Here is a 14,914-nt window from a genome sequence, read left to right on the forward strand (position 1 = left end):
CAAAAGATACAATAATTGTTTATGGCAAATAGTAGCACAAGCAATATTCTGAATTTAATCAAACGTTCTTTGAATGATGGGTCCAAGATTTGAGATAAACTATAAATGTTTTGAGTCTATTTGAGTTCTAATCATGAATTTAATTAAATTTCTTGTTTTTTATACACTATTTTTCAATAAATTTTACAAAATAGTATATGGATAGTTAAATAAAAAAAATTTGCATGATGTACTATTTAAATGTCTATGATTTTTTTACACATTATTTTTTACTAATATTAAGAATGATACTTGATCCAACTGCGATCGCGTAATAGAGAGTGGACATTGCCAATTGTAGAAGTAATAAAATATGTATGTATATATGATAATATGACTAACCTCTTTCCTAAAATATATATAAGTAATAAATATTATGATCTGACATTCACTCTCTAATTGTAGAAGAAAGTGGAACGTTGTTTAAATCACACAGCCTCTAAAACAAACATACAATCCTGGAAAAGATTATCTTCGATGGACAACAAATAGAGAAGAGCGAACATGTAAACGAAGTGAATAAAAAATACAAATTAATCAACAAGAATACAAGAAAAAAATCTAGTAATAAATAATGGAAAAAGAAACAGAAAATCTAGAAGCCAAACCAAAAAATGTAGACAACTTTACACCCTTCATATTGAAATAAAAATCAAAGACACCAAACGGAAGAAAAAATATATTTGTATTTAGGATGTTGAAATGGAACAAAAAATACATTCACGACTTACAAAAAATGTGGGTATACGTAGTCTGTCATAATAATTAACACACTTTTATCGAAATAATTAAATACAAACACACGTTAAAATCACACATCCTCTAAGAACAAACATACAATCCTGGAAAAGATTATCTTCTATGGACAACAAATAGAGAAGAAATGTTTGATCTGTATTGAGTTTGTTGAAACAAAAAACTAATTGGCAGATATATTAACAGAATCATTTGATTTTGAGAGATTCTCCAAACGAAGGAAATCTCTTAGCATGTGTTCATTATAATCACATACGGTTGCTGTCCTAAGTGTTGCCAACACTGAAGGACAACACCAAACATACATGTACATTTTTAGGACCTTAGGCATACTGCATTTTCATAATGTCCTATGTTTTGCACTATTTGATAACACTGACTAACACGTTGTAGTTCTTCTGCAAAATTTATTTTAAAATCACAGTTGCCATGATAATGTGCTCTAACTAAACCACGAAGTAGTTGAGAGATGTTCGTGTATTACATGATCTTGTCCCATGTGAAAAGTGGTTTCGCAAATTTAGAGTATAGTTTGATAAAATTTCAGTAACCAATGTCTTGAAAATCAAACATAAATCGGAAGAAAATTGAAGAAAGCTACCTAAAAAGGTCCAATGAAGACCGTTCTTTTAGTGAGCAGGCTACCGCTTTTGAACTAAAATAAAAAATAATAATAAGAAAAATATGGCTTTGGTAGCGTGAAAAATTCAAAATTTTTTGAAAACTACAGTGTTGTTGGGAAGTGTTGCCAACACTAATCCTTAACACGTACTGCACACACTTTGCATGCATTTGGAATAATTCTCCAATACGTCCTTATAGTTTTCTTATTTTTCCAAAAATATACTAACACTTTTTTCGTTCCCAATTACATCCCTCTTTTAATAAAAAGTTTTCCTGATATGTCCTTCAAACAAAAAATTTCCTATACTACTTTTATGTTAATATTTTGTATTAGATTTTCCCTGGGGCTCAAAAAATGGTATCAGAGCCTAGGTAATTTTATTCAGACATTATATTATTCATTAAATCATACTCTCCTTTGTTGAGGAAGAGATTTTAAACAAAACATGGATTCAAACGAAAGTTTGAACAAGAATGATTTCATTTATATGAAATCTCATAAACAAGTGAATCTATATAAAATAGATTCTTGTACACACTCTGAAAAAATTAAGAAATATGATCTCTAATTCTCAATTCTTAGAGATCACACCAGAATCCTTTAAACTCTTCGGAGATCTTAGAGAAATCCAAAAAATGGTACAATATTATAGCAACCAGCTATACGAAATACCTCGAAAAATTGAAGAAATCCTTAAAAAACAAGAAGAAATTCTTGTAAATTTAAAGGATCTTCAAATCAAAATGCAGAACCTAGAACAAACGTCGAGTTCTAGGAAAGAAGGAAGGTTACCACTCTCTTTTGGTACCGAACCCTTGTTACATCAGAAAGGTAAAACCAAAATGGTACAAAAACTTTTAACTGATGAAGAAATGATGATTAATCTTATAAAAGCAGTATCAGAGAAAAACACTATTTGATGACTACTTTAGAAAGATTAAATCTTGAAGATCTACAAGACCTTGCCAATTCATTTGCGAATCTTAAGGTAGTAGATCTAAAGATGAATTACCCTGAGGGTGAACAACCTACAAGAAATCCGGAAAGATATGTGGTTAAAACAAAAGAACCATATAGTGAATTTTACGTTGGAGAAAATTCCCATCCAGCAGGAACAAGGACAATAAGGAGTAAAATACCACTCCATCAAACTCCTTACGGAAAAACTTTTTTAGATCCGATACATCCTTATGGGGTTATGTTAAACCTTGATGTTCTGGACTTTAAAAACACAGAAGATCTCATAGATGATTGGATGTCAGCTATGATAATTGCAGCAGGAACATTAGATTTCAATAAAGAAGAATTCATTAAACTCCTAGAAATGAGTCTAATGGGATCGGTCAATATAGCTTGGGAAATGACCATGCCAGAAACCAAAGAATCAGTCTTTGCAGGAGAATCCCTAAGCGAGATTGGATAAAGAATGACTACTCTATTTAAAGCACAATTTATAGGGGTTGACTATTTCAATAATCAAGATACAGAGAAAAAGAGAAGATATACTCAAGCTCTGTATAGTCTCGACTTGCACGATATCTGTCTAGTTGATGAATATATTATGTTTTTCACCAAATATAGATGGAATTCGGGAGTCGAGGAAAACGTAGCCATTCAGCTATTTTTTGCAAAGATGCCAAGTCCCTGGAGAGAAATGTTAATAAAAGAATACGTTCCGGGTAATCCAGACACATTGGCAAGACGTGCCTCTTTTCTAAAAGAAAAATTAGCAGAATCGTGTCACATGGCAGCATTAAAAAAGAACTACAAGAAGATAAGGGGTATTAATAAACGTACTCATTTATGTTGTAAAGAAAATGATCTCCCAACAATCATTGGGAACAGATCACAGGGATTTAAAAGAAAAAAATTCATAAATAATCCATATAACAAACGAATGAGGAGTTCTTGGAAACCAAGAACAGTTTGGTCCAAACAAAAGGCCAGATCTTATAGATCAGGAAATAGAAACGGACCTGCAAGAACACCCCCAGCAATGAGTTCATCTCAAAACAGGGGAAAAGTACCATCCAAAAGAACTTTCAAAAGAACTCATACGAGAGCAAGTAAAAGTTTTAAGGACTGTAACTGCTGGACATGTGGAGCAAGAGGACATATCTCAACAAATTGTCCAGAAAATGAGAAGAAAGGAGTCAAACTTTTTGAAGCAACACTTGACATGGATGATGCGGTCTTCTTTTGAGATCTAGTCCAAGTATATCAGTTTGAGGATATACCCTCAGACGAAAGTATATACGAGGAAGAAATACTAGAAGAAACTGAGGATGAATCAAAATCAGAATCAGAGTAAAGAAGAAGTGTTTCGGCAAAAAACACATGAGAGTTTGGCTGGGTTTTTTAGTCAAACTACTATATCTCATAATTTGATCCAGAGATTATGAGAGAAAATCCTACTCTACAGAAATATCAAGGATTTTCGGCAGGACAAGTGGAAAGAGTCTTAGGAAACCTGGGCCTTAGACAAAGAAGACACAATCTGATTTACAAGGTATCCAGAAGGGAAATGGCAATCCCCATGGAATTAACTAGTAATCAGATTGAAATGCAATTAATTCCTTTTGAAAAAATAAGAGAAGAATTGCAAAAGCTGAAAAGTGAAGTAGCAAAGACGATGTCCTATATTCATATTAGAGCAATCCAAATAATGATCAAAACTACTTTTAAAGAAGGAATAGATTCACTCATGGACATCGTAGTATGCGATAAAAGAATGGGGAATATACAAGATGGTATTCTGGGAACTATCTCAGGAAATTTATGTGCAGAAAAAATTGTAGGAGTTATCTACCCAAGAATAGCCTACAATTTAGCCGACAGATATTTTAGTCGAGCCTTGACATTACATCAAAATTTCAAGGAAAAAAGACTGATGAAAGAAGGTAATAAACCATATTCTATTACATATCAAATTTCATATGCTCTTTCTAATACTCACCATTCAGAATTATTTATTAGAAATGAGTTTATTGAAATTCCAGAGATTTTTGGAAAGGTTGCTCAAGCAATCTACTCAGAAAAAATCGAGTTTCCCTTAATTCAGGAAACAGACATTCAAATTCAAGACCAACCGGTTCTATACAGAGAACATAAAATAGAACACAGAAGGTTATCTTTTCAGGATAATCAAATGACAAGTTGTAGGTGGGAAAAATCTCCTATTCAGGAAACTCCACCTGAAGAAAAGGAGTTTTCGATAATAGAAAAACTTAGATCTCCAGAAAGATGGAAAGAAGTAAAAATAGTATTCGAAATTACAAGTCATCGGAACCAATTCCCTTGTAACTCGATTTACTATTTAGAACAACAAGAAAAAGGAACTTACCAAAGAGTGATATATATTGGAGAATTGAAAGTTCAAATATGTGAAATTCCAGGAAAAGAAGTAGACCAACTCATTCTTGGTCTAGAATTCCTTGAGGACCATAAACCATGGAAACGCTTTGAAAGAAGAATAGAGTTTATGGCAAAAGATAAAACTTGGAGAATTCAATAAAAATTATACGAGATGGCCAATCAAGAAAATTGGATAAGGGATAATCCCTTAACCAGATTTGAAAACTCTGTTCACAAATAGAGAAAGAAACAATTCTTGAAGTTAGTAAATCATGAGCATGATTTACTAGAACGCATTGAGGAAGTAGAAAAGAGTAACCATACTCTACCTACTGAAGCCTTAGGAAGATTAAGGCTAAATAGTCTTAATCGGATTACTAAGTTACAACACAGCCAATTAAAAATAGCGGGGCCATTTAGTAATACTTTTAAATGACAACAAGTGTTCTCCATATACATTCCAATTGGGATGTTGTATGAACAATATAAGGCTGAATACTTTGCAGTTTATATTGATTCAGGAGCAGGAATTTGTACAGCAAAAGATGAGTCTTCCCTACAGATTGTGAAGAAGAATTGCCAAAAATTGTTGGACGACACTACGAGAAAAAAGATCATAGACAACGCTTTTTTCGCGTTGTCTATGTGGTTGAAAAAGCGTTGTTGAAACCAGTGTTGTAAAAAAAAATCCGCTCAACGACAACGCTTTTTCCGCGTTGTCTTTTTTGTTGAAACCAGTGTTGTAAAAAAAATCCGCTCAACGATAACGCTTTTTTCGCGTTGTCTTTTCTAAAAAAGACAACACTTTTTTAGCGTTGTCGTTTCTAAAAAAGACAACGCTTAAAAAGCGTTGTCGTTGAACTGACTTTTTTACAACACTGGCTTTAACAACGCTTTAAATCCTATACGACAACATTTAAAAAGCGTTGTCTTTTTTCAAATGAAAAACAAAAAAAATTAAAATTTAATTCACAAATTTTCAATATTATAAATTACTCAAAATTCAAAAATTTGTAAAATAAAATTTAATATACAATCTTCCAATATTACAAATCATTCAAACATAAAAAATAATCTAATTCTAAATCCATAAACTAATAGACCTGCATTTTGATTATTCCTATGATCTTCATCAAAAACTCCATCCACATTGGTAGCTTTCAGCACCACTTCCGCATTAACTACACATATCATTCAGAAATGCAACATCAGTTTCCCATGCACCATTTCAATAAAATGATACGATATAAGGGACAAAATAATTCAGGACTCTAGAAAGAAAATGGATGGCACTTAATATTTATACAATACGAAGGAAAATCAAGTGGGATTTATGGTTTAATAACATTCAACAAATATCATATCAATATAAGCATTTAAGTCATAAAAATGGACTCACTCTCTGTACATCGAAGTGCTGCAGCAGTATCAGTTGTGAAGAAGCGATTCCCAGTACCAGTTGCAAAATTTCAACTCTTCCTTTCTCTAAATGCCGAACGACTCTTCTTCTTATGTATGACTCAGCAATTCTGACATGCGAAATGCAGTCTGAACTCTTGTTGGGATGTCAATGCTCTCCATCGTTGATTGCAAAAATATTGCATTCATGACAGTAGCTAGCATCGTAAACATCGAGAGGGAAAATGCTTAAGCATCATATTACACAATCACCATAAAAAATCCCCGAAAATCAGATTCATCAATAAAAAACACATGAATCTTTTAATAATACATCAATACCAGAGCATAATAAAAGAGCAAGTGAACATCCAAGTACCTCGTGCAATAAAGTTGTAATTTAAGAGAATCAAATCTCAAATACTCGGTGTGCAGAAACATGAATCACGTCCAAAAGAAGAGTGGCACTTAAAACAGTGTCAAATTCATTCCAAACATCCCAAATCCACTGCACAACACTGCCTCCAACAGCCCAGAAACGCAACAAATCCAAAAGCCCCTAAGTCAAGAGATGTAATTCACACAGACAACCATCTGCTCCAACTCAAGGTGGCTACAACAGGGCAGCCTTATTAATGTATATCCAACAAAAGTAAACCAAACAATAATCTTCTTCATTCAATTACCTTGCTCCATATCAGAGACTAATGTATTGAACTTATCAAATCTACAACAACAAATCCAAAATACAACCAACATGGAATTAGATATCCAACATGGAAACGTAGAAACTACAAAAAGTTGATGTAATAGAAGGTCTCTTTTCTTTGAGAATCCAACCATTTTGCATAATAGAAATTTAGATTGTGCCCATACTGATGACAGGGATCACTCTGTTAAAATAAAAAAAAACCAAATAAATCATTATGAATTCTTGATGACATGGCTACCTAGTCTCGACTCGAGAAAGTAAAAGAGTTTCAATGTATTTAGAGCTTTAAACCAATGTTACAAAGCAAGTTTCTGGGCTTTGACATTCTTGGATAAATATTTTCCGACCTGCAAAATTTAGCATCAGATCGCTAGCTAAGACATCAGACGATATTCAAAAGAAAAAAAATTACCTTAGTAACACTTGTTCTTTCCTGTGACCACCACGAAATCGCAGTCTCATGCTTATTGATGTCAAAGAAAGATATGGAACTATGTTTCAGTTCTGCAAAATCCAGTAGCTTCCATCAACTTTGTTCTACTAGAACTGCACAATCAGCTAGCTTTCTCCTTCTTTGGAAGCTTTTGTAAACCTTTTGCAAATTTATAGCAGCTTCACGTTTGGGGCGTCTGGGATTTGGATAATAACAAAGACCCACCAAATATACACAAGTAAATTAAAGAGGTGAAAAGGATTTCCTAATATGTACCTTCATTTGAGTTCTTCTATTCTGAAACCAAAACTTGACTTGTCTAGAATCCAGGAAAAGCCTTCTGCCAAGCTCCATTCTTTGGAAAAGTTAGCATTTGAATTTATCCAAACTAAATCAATTCTGTGCACAATAATGAGTCAATTACTATTAATACCATGATAAAAAAAAGATTCAATAAAGATAAATCTACCGAGCATGAATTTCCGATATCTAGTAACCCAAAGAGAATACAAACCAATACAAACCAATACAAACCAATACAACACTGCATACCAACAGATTGATCTTGTTAGAATCACTGCCAATCTTGTTCATAGTATCACGCATACAAGCAAGGTTAACCACATCAGGTACACGGGTGAAATCCTAGGAACAAAACAAACATGATCAGATGAAAACTGCTAGGTTGTCATAATAGGAGTCAAGATACTGGAATTAAAAACCAGTTCCTGGAGAACTACAGGGGCAGGTTTGAAAGGAATCTCAACTATGTATGCTATGGAAAACGAGCCCAATTTGTTAACATTTTGAGCATGCATAAGTACAGCACCAAACATAAATATAATATATCTTTAACATCTAAAATTTAAGCTCAATATCATGATACCTGTCATTCGTGCCTTCAATTTGGATAGCTTATTGATTTCTTCAAGATGATGCATGTAATATTCCATGTGATCTTTAAGCCTTGGCCAAGTAAAGAACAAAATACAAAATTCAGCAATTTTTTGGAAATTAGAGAATTTAACACATCATGCGATTCCATAAGCTATTTACGCACCCAAATTTTCTGTCAAAATCAAGAGAATTTAACTTTTTAAAGAAATCATACAATCAGTATGAATTTAACAAAACTACTCCACGAAATTCTCATATGAAGCACGTTTGGTCACAAATTCACAGTGCTTGATTCCCAAGTAAAACACCTGAAAACTCATATGCATAGAAGAGAGCAATTATGCAAAATAAGATTTTCTTTGAACCTATGAAAAGAAGCATAACCTAAATAAACCCAATCCAGTTGAGCAGCCATGATCAAATGATTCACATCAAAAAAAGAAACTCAAGAACAGTAAAGTTGCTCACAATCACACTAAACATATAAACAATATATAGACACTCGATCGCCACCACGAAGAGTAAAATATTCAGCCTTTTTGAATTAGTATTAGTAACCAGCAAAATCCACCAAAAAATCGATAATTCGGAGCTGTGAAAAGGCTAAAATTCACCAAACCGATATTCCCTTTTAAATCCATAAACAATTGCAAGCAATGAAAGCCAAAAGTAGCTTCCATTCACTCTAAAATTCGTCAACCATTATAATAAAATAGGAAAACTTAATTCCACAATCTTTATGCAGGAAAAAACTTAAGACAAATGATTGTAATAATTTTAAAGAATTGGTCTTAGTTCCCAAATCACAGTCATTCAACAAATGTAGACAAGGCAAAAATATTCTGAAATCATAAAACCGTCAAGATCCAACAATTGGGAATAATATTAAACAACAAACATACGAGAAGGGAAAAAGCAAGAAATAACAAAAAAGAACCCAAGTATAAGTGTATAACTAAAAAAAGGGAAAAAGGAACCAAGTACGAGACTCAATCATTGACAAATGACACAAAAGTTCTTACCTCAATAAAACATAAAACGGTCAAAAATTAAAAACAGAAATCCAAAACCCCTTCTCTGGGCCTCCATCCGATTAACTTTCGAGGCTGCTTAATGGATATCTCACACCATTAAATGATGCTTCGTTTTTTCCCGTAAAAATAACGGAGTCAGCTCCACCATGAGCTTCGAATGCCGCTAACCTACATCACGAATATCTAGTGCTAAACCATATCTCTTTCTCATCCAAGAAACTCCGCCCGGAGGTGAACTTGTGGCAAAGTCACTTTGTGGCACACCAAGCGTTAGGTCAGCCCAACCACGGGCTAGACCATCACAAACCCCACCACTGTAACATACCCCAATCACTGCACGAGGCCAGCCCCACCAAAGTCACCTCCAAGCAAATAAATTTAAAAATTTCGAATTAATTCTTAAATAAATTCCAAGAATTACCCAATACATCCAATCGGCGCAAATATTGCACCTACAACAAACAATTAAACATATATCAATTATAGGAATTCAAATGAACCAAAATACCAAAATTCGAAACCCTATATTCTGAAAATACCTCAAAGCATTGGAAAAATAGCTCCAAACAACCAAAAAAACCCTTCCTCCAAGCCTTGGCGACTTTCGGCGACGGCAAAGGGACGGCTTCCAGAAATGGATTCGACGGAACGAGCTCAAAACTTAGGAAAATAGGTATCACTTGAAAGCTTATCTCGCGGGATTTCAAAATCTACGATTATATCTGAAATCCGACCACCGGCTGAGAAAATATCGGCTGTCAAAGGCGGCAAAAGTAGAAGAATAGGAACGAAATAAAAAGATAGGAGAAGGAACGTGCAGATACAGAGGAGAGAGAAATATGTCCTTGTAGGTTTTAAAAAAATATATAAACGCTCAGTTCACGATCCTTTTTAAAAAAAAAAAACGTTATTGTAAATTGAAAAAAAACGCTAAGCCAAAACGTTATTTATAAGCGTTGTCTTTCCCTAAAAAAAATTTAAAAATGTTGTCTTTTATAAATTAAAAATATATATAGACAACGCTTTTCAGTAAAAGTGTTGTTAAAAAATAAAAGACAACGTTTTTGGTAAAAAGCGTTGTTTTTTAAGTGTTGTGTATGAGCTTTTTTATAGTAGTGCGAGATTTCTCGAAAAGAATTCTAATTCTTTGTAGAGGAATAAAACAAGCACAGATCCTTATGGGAGGCGCATGTCAGACTCCTTGGTACAAGGTAAAGACACCATCAATATATTTCCATGATACAGGAGCCGATATCTTGTTAGAAAATAACTTTTTACAAATGTTAAAAAGTACACACAAGATAACGAATTAAGACGACTTATGTTTACTACCATTTGTGATCATAAGATTATCGTTCAACGACTCAAGATGGCGTTTTATAGACAAATGTCAATATTGTTCCGCAACCAGCGTGGTGATAAAGGACAACTTTTTCACCCAAACATGAAAGATTCTAGGATATTTGGGGAAACTATGTTGAAAATAACAAGAGAATAAGAACTTAAAATAGAGGATATGAACCTTCTCAAGGTAACTCTAAACCATAGGGATATAGAGTTGGAGAACAAGGTATCCCTTGAAGATGTCAAAAAGAGGCTCAAAGAAAGTTATAATGAACATCCTTTGGCATGGTGGGATAGAAATCAACTCAAATTCAGCCTTACTTTAAAGGAAGGCAAAGAATATGAGTTCGTTAGATATAAGCCTATCCCGATGAACGTAACAGATCAAAGGGATATGAGAATAATTATCAAGGAACATTTAGACCTTGGTCTAATCAAAGAAGGAGTTTCACCATATATTAGTCCAGGTTTTCTGGTCAGAAATCATGGTGAGATAAAAAGAGGAAAACCCAGGTTAGTTATTAATTACCAAAGAATTAATAAAATCCTGGAGTTTGATGGGTACTTCATACCCAGTAGAGAACACCTAATTAGTTGTGTACGAAATGCTAGGTTATTCTCAAAATTTGATTGTAAATCTGGATTTTACCAGATTCGGATGGAAGAAGGCAGTAAAAAATTCACAGCTTTCTCTACACCACAAGGACATTATATTTGGGAAGTTATGCCTATGGGATTGGCTAATGCACCCCAAATATTTCAAAAAAAGATGGATAATCTGTTTAAAGATTATTTCAACTTCATGTTTGTTTATATTGATGATATTCTTATAGCATCAAAAAACATAGATGAACATGTTAAACATTTAGTGATTTTCTCTAAAATTTGCAAAGAAGAATGACTTGTTTTATCTGAAAAGAAAGCAGTCATAGCAACAAGGAAAATTGAATTCTTTGGTATTGAAATTGATGAATCTGGAATAATTCTACAACCCCATATTGTGGAAAAGGTACAGAATTTTCCAGATAAACTCAAAGATGTAAAACAACTCCAAAGTTTTCTCGGAGTGGTTAATTTTGCAGGATTGTTCATAAACAACCTAGCAATGCACAGGAAGGTGTTCAGTTCTTTATTAAAAAAGGATGCTAGGTTTATATGGACCGATGAACATACTAAAAGGGTAAAACAATTAAAGGAGATATGTAAGAAACTCCCGAAAATGGCTATATGATGAAACTTAAAATTTGTAATTATTTATATGTTAAAAAGTGTGTTTTAAAATTTAAGTTTAATTAAAATTATGAAGTTGTATTATTTTAGTGTTATGTGTTTATATTTAAATGTTTTACTAAAATGTTGTATTTTACGATTTGCGCAGGTTTGGTAAAAATAAAATTACTCAAGCTACAGAGGTCATAATGGAGTAATCTCAAAACCTGTAGAATCACAAAAGAGGCATCTTCAACTTTGTAGAAGACAAAAAATTCCAAAAACTTCATTAAGATGATCAAAATAATCAAACATCAAAATGAAGACAGATTTACTTTTACTATGACCATCTTGGAGTAAAAATATCATAAGTATTTCATATTTTATCCAAAAGGGGTGAATGAGTTGTCAAAACACATCTACAGACAAAGGGCTACGTGTTATATGTTTTGTGTAGAAGCAAAATCGGAAGTCCAAGGCATAAAACATGCCAATTAAAGTTGGGTCAATGTATTGACATTCAAGGAGACAAGCACCCACCAACTTTACTATTCCATATTTAATGAGTCTTGGACTCTTTCTCTCATTTGGCCTATAAATAGATGTGTTGTATAAGCTTTGTAGTGTGCAAGAGTGTAGAGAAATCCTCATTTGTAAAATAAATATTGTGTGTGTGAGAATAAAAGTTTGAGTGTGCATATTTCTCAAGTTCAAGTATGAAATTTATTTTATCCTTACTCTTGAGTTTCATGTTCATGGCAAGCTAAATCTTTTTATGTCAAGGTGAAAAGGTTTCATTGTTGGTCAAGTAAGATTTTTTATATTTTGTATATTCTTCTCTTTTTCTATTTCTATTTTGTTTTTCTAATTGATCCTTATTTGTAGGTATAATTTTGGAAGATTTGTTGTTATCTATTTACATCAAATACTTGGTACCTTGAATGTGGTTACCTTGATTTGTTGTCAAATATGATACAATAAATACCACAATAATTATATACTATAAATATAAGTATCTATTTATAATAAAGTCATATATATTATTTAGACGATAGCGTGACACTGTCGGTTGTTCTAAATAATATATTGTGATTTGAACTAACATTTACTTTCTCGCATCTAACTTTTACTTTATCGCAACTAACATTTACTTTTCCGCAACTAACATTTACTTTCTCGCATATAACATTTATTTTTCCGCAACTAACATTTACTTTATCGCATCTAACATAAAGTCATGTATTTTATTTAGACGATAGCGTGGCTCTGCCGGTTGTTCTAAATGAAATATTGTGATTTGATCTAACATTTACTTTTATGTCAATTTATATTTATGCATTTATATATATATTATGGGTACCATGTATTAAATATCGGCTGATATTAATATAGTGGAAACTATATTATATGATATACTTGTTTAAATATTTAATTGTTCTTTTTATGTTTATATTTATTCATCTATATATATATTATGGGTACCATGTATTAAATATCGGTTAATCTGATATTAATATAGTGGGAACTATATTATATGATATACTTGTTTAAATATTTCATTGTTCTTTTATGTTTATTCTTATTTTAGTTTCTTTTATTTATTTTTATTAAGCAATCTTAAATAAACCAACAATGAACCTTTGAAACCTTGACAATTTTATAATTTGTGTATTTGAAGTTTCATAATAATATTTCCATCTATAATATATCATGCTAAAATTAAACTTACAGCATCCTCTCCGTAGATCGATCTCGTACTCACGAGTATATTACTTGCAGACAACCTACACTTGGGTGAATTACAATTTAAGTTGTAGCAAGTTTTTGGCGCCGTTGCCGGGGAGGTATAAATTAAGTTTAATTTTGTTATTATGTAAATAGTATGTTGTTTTTAATTGTATGATTGCTTGGAGTCGTAAACAAAGTGGTAGACTTGTTCGAGTAACTGAAAATATTTTAAACATGGAAGATAATTATAATAATCAAGATAATAATAATAATAATAATAATCATCATCAAGAACATGAACAACCAAGAACACTTAGGCACCATATGAATCCAATAAGAACTAGTACACCATCTTGTTTAGTTTTTCCTCCTGATGCATCTAATTTCAATTTTAAGCCACAAGTCATTCAACTTTTACCAAATTTTCATGGCTTAGATTCTGAAAATCCATATTTGCATTTAAGAGAATTTGAGGAGGTTTGCAACACTTATAATGATCAAAATTGTAGCATGGATACTGTTCGATTAAAGCTTTTCCCTTTTTCCTTAAAAGATAAAGCTAAAACATGGTTGCAAAATTTGACATCAAGTTCAATAAGATCATGGGAAGAAATGCAACAACAATTTCTAAAAAAGTTTTTTCCTTCCCATAGAACAAACTCTTTTAAAAGACAAATTACAACTTTTTCTCAAAAACAAGGGGAAACATTTTATCAATGTTGGGATAGATATAAAGAGTTACTTAATACATGCCCACATCATGGTTTTGAAATATGGAGGATAATTTCTCACTTTTATGAAGGTTTAATACCTAAAGATAGGCAAATGATAGAATTCATGTGTAATGGAACTTTTGAAGATAAAAAACCCAAATGAAGCTATAGAATATTTGGAGTCATTAGCAGAAAATGCTCAAAATTGGGATAATATAGGCTCAATTGAACCACCAAGTAAAACCAATAATTCAATAAATGGGGGTGGTATTTATCATCTTAAAGATGATGTAGATGTTCAAGCTAAACTTGCATCTTTAGCAAGAAAAATCGAGTCATTAGAAATGAAAAAGAGTGATCAATTAAAAAATGTTCAAGAAATTGTTTGTCATATATGTGACACACATGATCATCTTACAAAAAATTGTCCTACTTTGCCTTCATTTAAAGAATGTCTCTATGAACAAGCCAATTATGTTAACAATTTTAAAAAACCAACATTAGATCCTTTTTCACAAACATATAATCCTGGTTGGAGAAATCATCCTAATTTTAGTTGGAGGAACGATAATAATGCACAACCTTCACAACAACCTTTTCACAATAACCAAAGTCATCAAGGTTATGCTCCTTATATCCCACCTCCAAGAAAACATTTTGAAGATGAAATTC

The 14,914-nt window shown here is 32.4% G+C and overlaps 1 long non-coding RNA gene and 1 other non-coding gene across 11 annotated transcripts; both read right to left on the minus strand.

The window, feature by feature from the left end:
• Positions 1-5,780: 5,780 nt before the first annotated feature.
• On the minus strand, positions 5,781-10,083 carry LOC140887525 (uncharacterized). 10 transcript variants are annotated; one of them, XR_012151923.1, is made up of 10 exons: positions 9,788-10,083; positions 9,237-9,700; positions 8,204-8,283; positions 7,870-7,962; positions 7,594-7,716; positions 7,123-7,476; positions 6,859-6,899; positions 6,552-6,785; positions 6,174-6,390; positions 5,782-5,955 (listed from the first exon to the last, which is right to left on the minus strand). It is a non-coding gene; the product is annotated as an uncharacterized lncRNA (long non-coding RNA). The 10 variants fall into 10 exon arrangements; XR_012151919.1 differs by having other exon boundaries at positions 7,013-7,476; XR_012151922.1 differs by having other exon boundaries at positions 5,781-5,955; positions 6,552-7,231; positions 7,297-7,388.
• A 4,102-nt stretch (positions 10,084-14,185) lies between these two features.
• LOC140894063 (small nucleolar RNA R71) lies at positions 14,186-14,296 on the minus strand. The gene has a single exon (XR_012153616.1). It is a non-coding gene; the product is annotated as a small nucleolar RNA R71 (small nucleolar RNA).
• Between the last annotated feature and the right edge of the window lie 618 nt (positions 14,297-14,914).

The sequence above is a fragment of the Henckelia pumila genome, chromosome 3 (genome assembly GCF_033568475.1).
Source record: "Henckelia pumila isolate YLH828 chromosome 3, ASM3356847v2, whole genome shotgun sequence".
NCBI lineage: Eukaryota > Viridiplantae > Streptophyta > Magnoliopsida > Lamiales > Gesneriaceae > Henckelia > Henckelia pumila.